Here is a 15,763-nt window from a genome sequence, read left to right as displayed (position 1 = left end):
GCTGAGGTGGCCCCTGGGTCTAGTAACCCACCGACGTCTCCTGAACTGCAGAGACTAAGGTCTGTGAGAAGGAGAGACCTGAGTACTCGCAAGGAGGAATGCTCGCCTTTGGGCGAGACAGGGAGGAAAGTCGCCGGGGGATCAGAACTGGCTGTTACCCTGACAAAGATAAAAGGCTGTCGGACCCCGCCCCAGGTTGCGGGAGCAACATTGCTGTATGCCAGATCTCGTACCTGCCCTTGCCTGGTTTCCTGCCTTGTGTCCTGCCTTGGCCCTGTCGGACTGACTCCTTGTGGAACCTTCAGATTCTGGACCAGTCCTGTTCTGTGTTTCATGGGTTACCCCCAGGCCCAGCACACTCAGCATCTCCAGGTAAGGCCAGGAGAGACCCCTGTCTGAAATATTGGACAGCTGCTGCCAGACAGTAGTCAATAGAGAGCCAGAAGGGCCAAGGGTAAGTGTGAGATAGCTTCCTATGTTCCACTTGCTGGGGACATGTGGGGAGGGTGCTATTGCACTCCTGTCCTGTTTGTGAGCTTCCTTTGGGTATCTGGTTGGCCACTGGGCAGAAACAGGATGCCAGCCTAGACAGGTGAAATCGTGCAGTGCTTTCATGCCCTTTATTGCAGCTCGTAAAACAGTGAGTGAATTTTCCCCAAAACCTCAGGCTTTATATACACTATTTACACAATGGGTCCCAACTGATTGGCTGATTCTGCTTTCCTCCTCAAGCCTGATTGGGCTGCTCCTGCAGGCCAATCAGGTTGTTGCATTCTAGGATCCTACCTGCCTATTGTACCAGGATCCAAGCTCAGTACGTAACACCAGGGCTCTTCTCATAGTTCTGTTTTAAGAGGTGGTCTTGAACGTAGTTGATGAGGGGGCAAGAAAAAAGATCTAGCTGACTTTTGGAAGTAGTTGTCAACAAGCTGCCTTGCGAAGCTGCAAAGGTTTGTGCGGTCACTTTGACCAATGCAGCTTTCGGCATTTTTTAATTTACGGACGTGTTCGTGTATATGTATATTTGTATTGCAAATGCTCTGTAGATATTTTTAGTGTTTACTGTAAGCCCTTTTGAGCACAGCCCATTCTGGAAAAGCTGCAAATAAGTCAACACAAGCAATCTAGCTGAGGTTCCTGCATTGGTTGAACTAGATGACTCTCAAGGTCCCTTCAAACTCTACAATTCTATTGTTCGAATCAATCAATCAATCAGCTTTCTGTCTGTTCAATGATAGTGGTGCCAACTTGAATAGAATATGGGGGGGGGGGGTCCTAGGCAGTGCTTTTTCTGAAAAAATGTTTAGGGGTACTCTCATTTTGACTCAAGAAAAACCACCATTTTATAGTTCAAATTGGGGAAAATAAATACAGTAAATGGACAAAAGTACAAAGAAGTGAGAGCTGGACCATAAAGAAGGCTGATCACTGAAGAATTGATGCTTTTGAATTATGGTGCTGGAGGAGACTCTCAAGAGTCCCATGGACTGCAAGAAGATCAAACATATCCATTCTTAAGGAAATCAGCCCTGAGTGCTCACTAGAAGGACAGATCCTGAAACTGAGGCTCCAATACTTTGGCCACCTCATGAGAAGAGAAGACTCCCTGGAAAAGACCCTTATGTTGGGAAAGATGGAGGGCACAAGGAGAAGGGGACAACAGAGGATGAGATGGTTGGGCAGTGTTCTTGAAGCTACCAGCATGAGTTTGACCAAACTGCGGGAGGCAGTGAAAGACAGGGGTGCCTGGTGTGCTCTGGTCCATGGGGTCATGAAGAGTCGGACACAACTGAACGACTAAACAACAACACAAAGATTCACAAAATGTTTAGGGGTATGCGTACCTGTGTATACCCCCAGGAAAAAAGGACTGGTCCTAGGTACAATGCAAAAGATTACATACTCAGTAAACAAAAGAGAATGTTCAAGGATTTCCACTTGTGGAGCTGTACATGTTCAGGGAGAGGAGAGGATGGGAAAGTTCTGCTGCACAGAAATTCTGATGGAACGAGCAGGTTGGCTATTGCCCACAGTTGTTATACTATAAATTACTGGATCACATTTTAGAGAAAGCCTTCTTCAGTAAAAATGTCTTTAATGGCTGCTATGGAGCTTGGCTTCACTATATTTGATAGGGCTTGGAGTTCACTGCAAGAGAATTGCTAGGGAGATTTTTCAACCATCTGCGTTCCGTCCAGAACTGGTGACATTTTAATTAGTGATTTGCATGAAGAAATGGAAAGCTCTGCTGTCCAATCTGCAGCTGATACAGGTTTGCCAGAGAGGGCAAACATTTCCATTCTCAGGATGGTGTGACAAAAGCCAGGCTATACATAGCAAACCCACAGTAATATTTCAAGATTAATGTCAGAAAATAAAACTGAAGGCCAGAAGGGCTTATCTAAACATTTTTTTATCCTCCCAATTTATGTGCACAGGGGGGCGGGAAGGGAGACTGAAGTGACAAGACATTTAAAATACTTTCCCACCCCCTTCTGGGGACAGGGACTGATGACTTCATTGATCTTCCTATCATTGATCAGCACACACTTATGCAAAGCCATGACACCCACTCAATGCAATTTTGCTTTAGCCATCACTGGTGTTCATTTTCCACAAAACAGAGGTGCTTTTTTAAGCTTCCATGCCAAACATTTTAAATATACATATATATATTATGCACATACATATATATAATGTAAAAAGCTAGATTAAAGCAATATCATTATATATGGCTAGATATGGCCTGGAATGAGACTCCATCGCATGACCAGAGCCCCTTGCTATAAAATGTAGTGTGCTGCTTGGGGAGTGCCATATCTATATTCCTCACAGCTCAAATATTTTTAGGGATTCTCTCACCACACTACCTTGGGTAGTAGCTGAGGCAGATGTGACCAGAAGGGTGTTCACATGTAACATTTGGCGAGTGTACGGTCTGTGTGCCCCTGTACAGAATAGCTGAGCTGTACAAATCAACATGTGTATACTCTTTCATACAAACACATGTACATGCATAGAGGCAGCTTTTACTTCTGCTCAGGGTCACATGTTAACAAGCCCTGTATGAACGCAACTTGGTGCGAGAATATGACCCTAGAAGAAGAAATGCAAGCGCTTTTTCTGATAGGAAATCACGGGAAACAACTGGCAAAAGTGGGAGTTACCCATGTGTGTAGGAGAGGGCCCGTGTGTGTGACGTCATGACATTAAGAGGGCCTGGCCCCCTTCCAACAAATATCAAGGGGGTCAAAGGCACCTTGGCCCCCTAGAGTTGACATGCCTGTTACCCACCATGGTTGCTCCATTTTAGGCTTAGCCATTCCTAGTCCCCTCCAGACTCTCACTAGTTTGTGAGTGGGATTCAGTCACCTCACTGACTGCAGAGGTTTGACAGCAACTATCCGTGCCTTCTTCCAAACATCTCTTGAAAACTATAGTTTTTAGGCAGGCCTTTGCAATATGTTTTTTTAACCAACCAGTACTTACAGATTTTAAAAATGAGCTTTTATGGATATTTATAGATTGCTTTGCTAGTACAGTCAAACCTTGGTTGTTGAACGTAATCCATTCCGGAAGTCCATTCGGCTTCCGAAATGTTCAACAACCGAGGCACGGCTTCCGATTGATTGCAAGAGCTTCCTGCACTCATGTGGAAGCTGTGTCAGACGTCCGGCTTTCAAAAAACATTTGAAAATCGAGCATTTACTTCCGGGTTTTTGGAGTTTGGGAGCTGAGATGTTCCAAAATGGAGGCATTTGGGAGCCAAGGTTTGACTGTATTTTATCTTGTAAGCCACCTTGATAGATTTTATGAAAGCATGAATCATAAATATTGAAATAAATAAATAACTACTAGAAAAATTAGGTTTATACCTAAAGCTTGTTTCAAACAAATCAGGATGAACACTTAAGAAGCAGGTCATCTCGAGGCACCATGACCACTGTGCTGTCATGTAGACAGATGTCACAGCTGCCCTGCTTGGAAATGCTAATGATTAAGCGATATATAAATGCCGTCAATCAATGAATGAATAAATGTTGTTTGTCACAAAGATAAGCACCCATCAGGAAATAGCAATAGTACTCTATATTCCCCTTAGTAAGCGTGTTCAAGGTAGGGATGTGATACGGACATAAAGTGTTTACGCAACCCTGATTCAAAAATGGAGTTGGAAAACCAAGTGTGGGTTTAAAAGAGGGACACCCTACAATGTGTTCAGTCAGCAATGTCCCTTCAACAGAGTTCTCCGAATGCAGGCTTGCTGCTTGCTGCTATGTGCTTTGAAGCTATGTGCAGATCACCAGAACATATAGTTAGTGCTAAGAGAATTAAGGGAGAAAATTAACAGGTGCTCTGAATTATAAAGAAAGCACCTCCCTCTTTTCTATCCCCAAGCCTGCAACACACAGCAGCACAGCACACAGATACCAGAAAGGCTGTGCTCAAGATCAGCTTCCTGGTTTTGATTTAGCTCTTCCTGGCAGCCCACATTCAATCCTCTCCTTTCCCTCCAGGAGAAAGGAGGTCTCTATGCAGCTTTTATCTCTCAGGCTGACCTCCTTTCAGATTACCTCTTGCATTTGTTTTACTGGAGCCGATTCCAGTCACAGATTGCCCAATCAATTTCCCTTTTATTGAACTGTATTTCACAGTTTTATGTTTGGGCTTTCAGTCATGGGAGAAGAATCAAGGCACACAGAGAAAGAGGAGGAGAGGGAGGGAGGGAGGATTGCCAGATTACAGGAGGTTTTTTGGGGGGGGGGGAGTGTTGTGTAGTTGCTATGCCAAAAATGGGCAACTGAAAAAAGAAAGGCAGGAACCAGAAAAAATGTGGTTTGTGGCACATGATTACTTAATGCTGAGAAGGTCCTGGGAGTGATGATCCTCCTCCTTCATAGACAGGGATGCCACAGAATTTTCTCCAGTCCATCATATCAGGTCCTTGGGATTTAAAATTTAGTTGTTTTCTTTAAAAGAAAAAGGGATTGGAGTGGGAAGCCATGTATAAAAACAGTTTGTCACCATCCTGGAGTCCTAGATGTTGAGAATACCTTAAAGAGATCTTAATCTCTCAATCTAGACTTGCTTTTTATGGGTAGGCCTAAGGTAGATGTTACTTCCTCAGGCTGCCCACGGCTGTGTCCCACCTGAGTGCCATCTCCACACCCAGTTCCAGGTACAGCAGGTTTGTTGAGTTTCCCAGGGGGTCCAGAGGATGGGGACCCCTTGCACTCACAGCTCTTTCTTCACCCTCTGTCCTCCCCTCCTTCTCCAGTTCAACATAAATTAGTGATAGCAGTCTTCAGACTTTTACAACCTCTGTAATTTTTCAAAAGGGGTTCAATCGTTTCCAACAATATCCTCTTGAATGCTTTTACTTTAACAACGTTTCCACTGAAGATGATGAAACCAGAAAGAGCTCCTGTTTCCAATTTCACAGCTAATAGACACATAGACAGAAATCAACCATTACAAATGACATCCAAAAAGCCTTAAGACCAGGCAGAGGAAAAGTCGGCCCTCCAGATGTTTTGGGACTACAACTCCCATCATCACTGGTCCTGTTAGATAGGGATGATGGGAGTTGTAGTCCCAAAACATCTGGAGGGCTGAGTTTGCCTATGCCTGCTTAAGGCCCTGGGTCAAATCCACAATTTGGTATTTCCAAATCAGTAGGAAAGTGTTATTCTATCTAAGGGGTTGCAACCATGAAATTCTTGGAGATAAATGTTCCATGATTGTAATCCAGCCATTATGGTAAAACCTGGTTTTGGCAGGGAGTATGTTTCATTATTTTTATATATTTTTATTTCTATGCTTCATTTTACAGTGGGATTTTTTGTTTTTTGTTTTTTTTACAGTGGAATCTTTATGATACAGTTTATAGACTGCAGGTCCATCTAGCCGCTGTGCTAATACTTTAACTGTGTCCTTAGTTTGCTTTCATGCCCTATGAACCTCTGAGGAGTAGAGAAAGGAGAAAGAAAATGCGAGACCAGATTGACCTTTGGTCCTTTGGCCTGATTCTACAGGCCGGTTCTTAGATTCTCATGGCTGTGTACAGTACATGTTGTATGAACCTGAGACAAGTGTTTCTTTTGATCATGGTGAGTTCAAAATGTTGGAGGAGTTATTAGAAACTACAAAGAAGAAATAAATGTTTTACACAGGAACATAAAACAAGGGACAAGCAAATGAAGTACAGTGGTACCTCAGGTTAAGTACTTAATTCGTTCCGGAGGTCCATACTTAACCTGAAACTGTTCTTAACCTGAAGCACCACTTTAGCTAATGGGGCCTCCTGCTGCTGCCATGCCGCCGGAGCACAATTTCTGTTCTCATCCTGAAGCAAAGTTCTTAACCCGAGGTACTATTTCTGGGTTAGCGGAGTCTGTAACCTGAAGCGTATGTAACCTGAAGCATATGTAACCTGAGGTACCACTGCAGTTCCCATACCTGTCATTTAATCTACAAAGAATAATAGTGGCAGTGAATCCTTTTTGTATCAGAATTTACTGTATGATTGTTGGGTGTGTGCAGTTGAGGATGCTCCTGATTTAAAGTAACTATAGGCCAGTTTCTAGTCTCTCCTTAGCAAAGGTGATGGAACAGGCCATAAGGAGGCAGCTCCAGATTGTTTTGAATGAAACAGATTTTCTGGATTCCTTTCATTCTGGCTTCCACAAACATTGGGGGGGGGGGGGGAGATCCATTGGTATAAGATCAATTTCTATTCTGTAGGAAGTTTCCAAACAGTTTTGAGGCATTATGGTTAGATACCTTGGTGGTAGGTACATTGTGGAGTTATCTCCACACCCATGCTATGTAATACTTGCTTCAAGGATGAGGAACCTGTGGACCACCAGATGTTGTGGTCTCCAACTCATTGAAGCTGCAGCCAGACAGGGAAAGTGAAGTTGTAGATCAACATCAAAAAGGCCACAGCTTTCCCACCCCTGATCTACATAAAACCTCTGGGAGCAACAATCTAGGTACTGGGAGTGAAATATGTTCAATACACCAAGAGCACCCAATGTACTTCCATTTAAATCAAGCAATGATGTAGTGACGACTCCTGACGTATTATTGTTTGAAGTCAGTAATAGACTGGATAAACAAACAGAAACTGAATTCAGATACACAAGAGCTGACAATCCAGATGCAGAAGAAGTGCTTGTGATGGTTGTCTGAGGGACCCAGAAACTGATGGATCTGCCTGAGTTAGATATGGGTCACAGTTTGAGATGCTTCTGGATTTAACTTTATTTATGGATAGTCAGGTGGCTGCTGTGGCCTAGAGCTCATTTCACCCGTTTCAGCTGGTTTCCCAGTTCTGCCCCTTTGTGGATGACAAAAGTCTCGCTATTGTACTGCATGCCCTTGTCACTTTTTGACTCGACTTTTATCATCCACTGGACCCTTGAAGACACTTCGGAAACTTCAGCTGGTCCAATATGCACAAGCACAAGCATCATTTGACACCATATCCAGGGAGCTTATTGTACCAATTCTGCAACAGCTTCAATGGCTTGCAGGTCATTTCTGGGAGAAATTCGGAATGCTAGCTTTATAACTTTTTTTACCTTGAGAAGACATTTTCTCTAAGGTAAACCCTCCTGAGAAGCCAGATCAAGTACTGCAAGCCCTGTTATCAAGCAGTGCCTTCTTAGTGGTGGCTCCCACTTCACACAATTACCTCCTAAGTGAAACCTGCCAAATATGCCTGCTTGTCTTTTTAAAAGGGCAGTAAATTCCTCTTTGCTTTTTCAGGATTTTAAGGAGTGTTTTTAGCCTGGGTTTGTCCTGAATTTTTTAGTATTGTTACAGGAGTCATTATGTATTAAAATATTATTTTTGTTTGTTGTTGATTATGATAATGCTGTAGTCCACTTTGGTGTGAGTAAATGGTTGTGTTGTTTTTTTAGCGGCTTATAAATGGGAGAAACTATCATTTGCAGCAATCCTCAAAGCAAATATTCAGGTTTCTGAAATACTTGATGAAAAATGCCTTTGAAAGACGAAGGTTAACAGAGTTCAGATAGTGATTAATGACATCCTTGATGGATTCAGGAAACTGTGGATCAAAAACACGGGGATCAAACTATATTTTCTAGAATACCAATTCACTATGCAAGTGTCAGGGTGGATTTTCGAAAAATAACATACCACACAAGTGTAGTTTAGTTTTATCTAATAATGAAGAGGAGAAAGCACAACTGGACCGCGTGACCTTTTAACAAAAATTAGAGTGACATCTCTTTCCCTTTGTGATTTAAAACCCCCAGAGTGAAAGTTTGGCTCAAACAAAGTCAAGCGTGTCTGCAATGCTTCTCTTGCTTCTGCCATTATCCACACACACACACACACACTGCACGCTCTTTTATCAGTACTGCAGCAGCACCTCTTCAGGCAAGCAAGTTGGAGGACTGAACCTAGTCCAGGAAAGGCAGCATTGTCTGGAGTCTGTTTCTAGGTGGTTGTGAAACATTGCACAAGACTCCGCCATGCGGCTGATTTTCCTAAAAATGTCTTACTTCTCACAAGTAACCTGTGGCATTCACTGCCACAAGCTGTAGTGATGGCCAACAACTCAGACGGCTTTAAAAGAGTTTCATGAGTTATAAGGATGCCAATAGCTACTGGCCATGATGGCTATATTCTACCTCTGCTGTCTCTCCCTATGCTCACCAATGCAAGTAATGAACCAGGTGGGCAATAACAGAGAGGAGACAGGCGTGTTTGATGTGATGGCTCCCAGGTCTTCAGTCGGGAGAGTGCTGTTTTATGCTCCAGAAAACATCTGGGGCTTGAGAGTAGGAGTCTGGACTCAGGCTTCAGACCTTGTTGGAGCAAGAGCTCTCCAAGGTCCTGTAACTCCAACCTGCCTTGGTGTGGGGGATTATACACAAGACAGGACAAGGCAGCCATGTCTCTACGATCAGGTATCTGGTTTGGCCTCTAGGTCACCACCAAACTATTCGTGTGGATTTGCTGGGGGCAGAAGATGAGGCCCCATGAAAGAACAGAACCTTCTGCCTGGCAGCATTGACAAGATTGCTGGGTGACTTCCAGGCATTCCTGCAGTGGTTCAGTGATACATGAAGTGGTCGGATACTTAAATATATTTCTCTTTAAAGAAGAACACTGAGTATAATAGATTATTTGGGGAAATTTCTGTGTTACTTAATTAGCAATGTAGAGAGAGGTGGAGCTTTGATCAGCTCACAACAGAGCTTAGCCCAGCAAAGATCCACAGCAGACTGAGTGACTTATATAGTCACAGCCTCTACCTGATCCTCTGCTGGGTCATGGCCCGAAACGCAGTGACAGATTGTGGCTGGGTCTTCCTCCTCCTGTATTTTACTATATTTTTTAATTAGTGTTTTTATGGAGCAGCCAAGTAATTTCATTGTCCCCGAAGGGGGCAATGACAATAAAGATATTATTATTATTATTATTATTATTATTATTATTATTATTAAGCAGATCTTTCCTCCCAGGTAGACCCCCTTCTGTCAGTTAAAAGAGTTCTCCAGCAGCCAAACTGGTGCTCTTCCTATAATTTTGGGCCTCCTGTCTGGTCCATCACCACTTTTGCTCCTGAGGCCCAGGGAGTAATGGGGGGAATTGGGAATCAAGGTGGGGCTGCGGAGGGGTGATAACGGGGCAGGAATAGGGCCCTTCCATCTGCCTTTGGACTGTTGCAGGTTTCTTCATGTCTTCAGCGGGAGTGAGGTGCTGCATGGGGTCCCCAAGCCTCTCTCTCTGAAGAGGTCTCTCCAGGGTTTGGGTCAGTCAAGATCCCTGGTGTTTTCTCATCTCAGAGTGGCAAACAGTGTCATGCACACTGGTGTCCTATTTTCTCCTAGGCCAAATCCCCAATATGACTGCAATCCTACTGCACTCTTATTTCTCTGTTACTCGGTAGGACTTAAAGGTAAAGTGACCCCTGACCATTAGGTCCAGTCATGGCCGACTCTGGGGTTGCGGTGCTCATCTCGCTTTATTGGCTGAGGGAGCCGGCGTACAGCTTCCGGGTCATGTGGCCAGCATGACTAAGCTGCTTCTGGCGAACTACAGCAGCACACGGAAACGCCGTTTACCTTCCCACCGGAGCGGTACCTATTTATCTACTTGCACTTTGATGTGCTTTCAGACTGCTAGGTTGGCAGGAGCAGGGACCGAGCAACGGGAGCTCACCCCGTCGCAGGGATTCAAACCGCCGACCTTCTGATCGGCAAGTCCTAGGCTCTGTGGTTTAACCCACAGCTCCACCCGCGTCCCCGGTAAGACTTACTTCCTATTAAATATATAGAGTGCCACTGTGCGAGAGTTAACTGCTCTGTGGGGAGAAAAAATGCACATTTTGCATTTCCTTTTTCTGTTAAGGCTCACATCAGAGAAGACTATGTCTTTGTTATCTTAATCTTTCTTCTTCTGCTGTAACTTTGTTCCTGACTTTGGTATGGGAATCCAACATTTGTAAAGCAGCTACAATATCAGAAAAAAGCATTCGGGCCTTTATGTATGGACCCAGGGGCCCTGCGTCTGTGTTTGGCATGAGGTCTCAAAAGCCTGATGTGACAGTGCAAGTCAATCGCCCGCTTGTTCAGGGATAGTTGGTGCACCATTAACCAATCGCTCTCGTTTGCAGGAAGTGGCTTGTGCTCCAGTAACAGAATCTGCAAACCAGAGTTGAAAGGAGTTTGTTCCACTTTGTAAGTGAAGAGTGCTTGCGGATGACAGCTGCCCACTCATGATACACTTAGTGCAGTGCCCTGCTTGTGATGAGACAAGAGAGCTGCTCTAAGAAGGGGTTTTGTGTTTGATGTAGTCAGTGGCAAAATGAGAAAGGCAGAAGTATATATTCTGAGTAGGGATAGCAAAAGGTATTGCCTGCAAGGGAGCAATTAGCAGGCAATGATCAGCTCGAACAAGCAGCGGCATGAAAGATTGTCATTCCTTTGTCCCTGGAAATTCAATTAAGTTGGGAGGGGGCGGCAAAATGCTTTTCCTTCGAGGCTGCTGTTTTCTGCATTACGGGTTATTTGCAGTATAGTCCTTTGCTGTGAAGACATGGGAGTCATCGCATCGTTTAGGCCTGGGTGCAGTTTTTCCCCCTACCTGGAAAGTCTCATTAATGCTTTCATTGATCCATGCCGTTGCTCGGTTCAAAATGCCACTCTGTGCCATGCTATTGCACTGATTCAGCACTTGAACTCTGGGCACAGACTGTTACCCAAGCACAACACCGAATCATACTGTCATACAGTTGTCAGTTAGAATTAGGTCAGGTAGCTCAATTCCTGACTTCTACTATTTATTTATTTAATGTTTTGGAGACAAGGAGCCCAGGGCTGTGTCTGTGTGTCTGTGTTTAGAAATTTAATGCAGGCGTAAAAGCAGAACATCAGGCACTTGAAGCATCATCATCATTACATCACTCCAGTTTCCCATCACAAAAAGGATTCCTGTAGTCATTCCATGGCAAGACAAAGATTGCTCACCTTTGGCGTTGGCTGATCATCAAAAGTAGCAGAGTGTATTTACGAAGTAACAGCTCATTCGGCCCTGAGATGTTGGAAGAACATAATGTGAAGCAATCCTAACCAAGTCCTCTTGGCCCAGAGGAAATATATTGGTCCCCTGTATCACTCTGACACCTCCTCCATGTCTGGACAAAAAGGGAGAACTCAGTGTCATGAAAGAGCCCATGTGCCACCAGAAATATCACATTTACTTTTGCTTCTCTCTCTGGGAAAACTCTCAGTGTGACATGATATCATGATCATATTGTGAAGTTTGCCTACCATTGCCAGAATCAGCCAATTCGATATCATTAGTAGTAGTAGTAGTAGTAGTAGTAGTATACCACCCTTCATTTGAAGATCACAAGGCAGTTCACAACATGAAAATACAAATACGTAATAAAACTACAGAGTAGGAACATGGAAACTCATAGTCATGCAAACAGCTTTCACTAAATGTTATGGAGGAAAGGGGAGAACAAGGCCAGTGCCTGCAGCCACTCTTCTTCCATAGTCCAACCCAAAGAGGGGGTGTTGCCCGTGGAAATATGTGGAAGTAGGAAACCAATAGAATTCTTAAACCCATTGTGTCAGGTGGCCAAACTCAGGTTTCAGATCTGCTACAAGGGAAGTGAAAGAGGCATGAGAAAAAAATCCTTTCATAGAGTACAAAATAGAGGTCCAGCTCCAAGGGCCTTGTGGTGGTACTCTCACTGTGAGAAGTGAGGTTACGGGAACCAGACAATTGGCCTTCTCAGTAGTGGTGCCTGCCCAGTGGAACGCCCTCCCATCAGATGTCTTTTTTTATTTTAAAAATAATTTTTATTAAAGGCCAATCACATCACATTATCCAAATCACATTAGTTCCAAATTATACAGCCGAATTTTAAATTTTGTAGGGGGTACCCATACATCAAGCTCCGGACGAGTCCAAACATCACTTATATTGCTGCTTTAATTCAACAGTTCTATCCAGTTCAATCCAGATAGTCCTTTATTACTTTCTTCATCTTCATCTTCTTGTTGTTATTGTATATTCCTTTCTTTACGATCTCTGATAATTTTTGCAAGCAGATTGAAAACAGGCATCCTCTGTGTGGGTTTTGTACTCTCCAAAGATTATATCGCGCAGGGACAGCCGCTGTTCAACGCTTCCATAAAAAAATTAATATTCAGTCTGTCCTTTATTTTTCTCAGACTTGCCCAGTATATCAGGAGGCTCTGTCAGGTCAAGATTGCATTCCAACATTCCTTCTCATTCCAATGGTCCTGATTCTCCTCCCCCTGTCCTTCTTTCTCCGGCAAGCCTGTCTTGGCGAGACGCCATTTTTTAACTGCGTCATAAAATTTTCCTCCGTTCTCACCGTTCACCAATCCTCTCTCCAGCTATAATTCATCCCACACAGTTCTTGAATTCCTGCTTGTGATTAGTAAAACGCAACGATCTTGTTTCTATCTGGGGTGGAGGGTTATTAATATCACATCGTGCAAAAAAAAAAGGTTTTTTCCTCCACCCCCCTTCATTCCAAACATACAGTTTCTTAATGAAACCATCACCATGGTTTCCAAAAGCTGGTATTCAGAAGCATTACTACTTTTTGTGAAAGGCAGGATATAAATGTAATATAACTCCCACCCTGTACCTCCTTCTACTTGTCAGGGGTCGTGCTGAGGAGGGCTGCAGTGAGGAAGAATGGTGGGAGCCACCCCAGACCCCTGACTCTTCCCAGGAGCAGGAGGACAGTATGGATTTGGAACAGTGGTTTGTGGAGGGGCGTAGTTCAGAAGGCAGAAGCTGGGAAATACTGGATGTGGGGAAGCTAGGATTATACGGATGTATAATTTCTTCTTCTTCTTCTTCTTCTTCTTCTTCAAAAAACAACAACAAAAAAACCCTGTAGGAAAATAGCTTTGCTGAAATGCAAAAATAGAGAGAGAGGCATGGTAATGTTTCTTTGTTTTGGGGACATTCAGCACTTTCCCCCAAGCAAAGTGTGTAGAAAACTCACAGCAATAAAGCATTTTTAATTAGATAGCACCTTGAGAAAGAAAGTGAGAATAAATAAGAGACTGGCTGGCTGAGGGAAGTTGAACCAACTGGAAGTAATTTAGAAAAACATTTTCTAAAGGAGCGATCCAAACCCAAGATCCACCAGGATGAGCAGAGTTTGGAATAGACAGATCTCCAACCGAGTCTCTGTTCAGCTGGGGCTACCCCTGCTGAAGTCCCTCATCCCCGTATGGCAGGAAATATGGTGACACAAGTCCTCCATCCTGCCTCAGCCGGCTAAGCCAAGGCTGAGGTAAATCTCCCCACAAAAGGAGTGGGGTGCAGCAGGGCAGATGGGGACCTACCCCTATTCCCAACCCTGTTCTGCTCAGTCACATGACCTAGCAACCTAGTGGAAATTACACTGGCAAAAAAATGTGGTGTAGGTCAAACTCTATTTTAAAGGCTCTATTTTCTCAAACTCTATTTTCTCCCTGCAAGGTTCTGCCTGGCTCATCTGGCAGCTGCCCTGCTCCTGAGCAATGTTGGGAATGTTTATTAATTATTTTATTTTTATTTTCTTTATTTAACAAAATTTACCTACCGCTTGATTGTGAACCAAACCTCTGAGTTGTTTACAAAAATATAGAATACAACATTAGAATTATTATAAATCAGCTGAAAATAATGCTTACAATCAACAATAGCTAGGAAGAAATAAAACACACAAAAATCCTACATTTCTGAATAGGATTGCCTAAACAAAAATGTTTTAAGCAGGCACTGAGAAGGGTACAGTTGAGGCAGCTGTCAACAGGCAGGGAATTCCAAAGTACAGGTGCTGCCAGATAAAAAGATGGAATTTTTTACAAGTGTGGTAGTATGTGGCACCGGACGCTGGTGGCGCTGTGGGTTAAAGCCTCAGTGCCTAGGGCTTGCCAATCGAAAGGTCGGCGGTTCGAATCCCCGCGGCGGGGTGCGCTCCCGCTGTTCGGTCCCAGCGCCTGCCAACCTAGCAGTTCGAAAGCATCCCCGGGTGCGAGTAGATAAATAGGGACCGCTTACTAGCGGGAAGGTAAACGGCGTTTCCGTGTGCGGCTCTGGCTCGCCAGAGCAGCGATGTCACGCTGGCCACGTGACCCGGAAGTGTCTCCGGACAGCGCTGGCCCTTGGCCTCTTTGAGTGAGATGGGCGCACAACCCTAGAGTCTGTCAAGACTGGCCCGTACGGGCAGGGGTACCTTTACCTTTACCTTTATAACAGTGCCAGTTCTGCAAATGAAACCAGTTGAGTTGGCACATTTGAGGTAAGGCGATCCTGCAAGACGTCAGTTACAATGGCATAATTTACCCCAACTTAAATTATACAGGCTTCCAATCATTTGCAATGCTCTGCCCAGCACTACAATTCATGAGGGATATTGAGAAATCAATTAATCTCTGCTAAGGTCATAGAATGAGCATGTATATTATATAGCATAGAATATTATTATTATTATTATTATTATTATTATTATTAATCCAAATGGGCTGCCCCAGCCACTCTGGGGGGCTCCCAACAAAATATTTTAAACACAGTAAAACATCAACCACTAAAAACTTCCCTGCTGGATTTTGGAAGGGCTTACATATATCTTAATGTTAGACTTTCAAATGGTTTACCTCTTGCCTTGAACAGTGACATGACTACAGACATTAGAGGGTGACAATGCTGATCTACCGGATTTCTGCAGATCATGTGGCTGTCAGAAGTCGAGCAGCGGGACAGGTTGCTTTTTCTTGATGAGATGGACCTCAGCTGAAAGAGAAGTGCCTGGTATTTTGCTGTTGGGTTCATGAGCATTGCTGGCCTTGAAACAAAGAGAATCTATAGCTTGCCAAAGGCCTTTCATTAGATAAGAATGAATGAAAATGAATCAAAGGTATGAATGACAGAAAATCTTTCAGGCACCTATCTCACCATTTGCAAGGTACACCTGCAGCTAATTTGCTATTTCCTATGAGTACATTTTTCAGAATGTGAACAGAGGAATGTGCTGTCAGGAAGAACCTGTGCTCTCTTGAGATCTGTGTACAGAAGCCATTACAAAGGGAGAGAAATGGCGCTCCATTCTCCACTTTCCTCTCTAGAATTCACTCTCTTCCTTTCTTTTCATTTTTCATGCTCTGAAGGTCTAACACAGCCTTTCCTAGCAAGGCATCTTCCAGATGTTTTGGACAACAGTGCCCATCAACCCCAGCTA

The sequence above is a fragment of the Podarcis tiliguerta genome (genome assembly GCF_965153285.1).
Source record: "Podarcis tiliguerta genome assembly, chromosome: 3".
NCBI classification, from domain to species: Eukaryota; Metazoa; Chordata; class Lepidosauria; order Squamata; family Lacertidae; genus Podarcis; species Podarcis tiliguerta.
The sequence above is the reverse complement of the archived record's forward strand: the minus strand, read 5'-3'. Positions refer to the sequence as shown.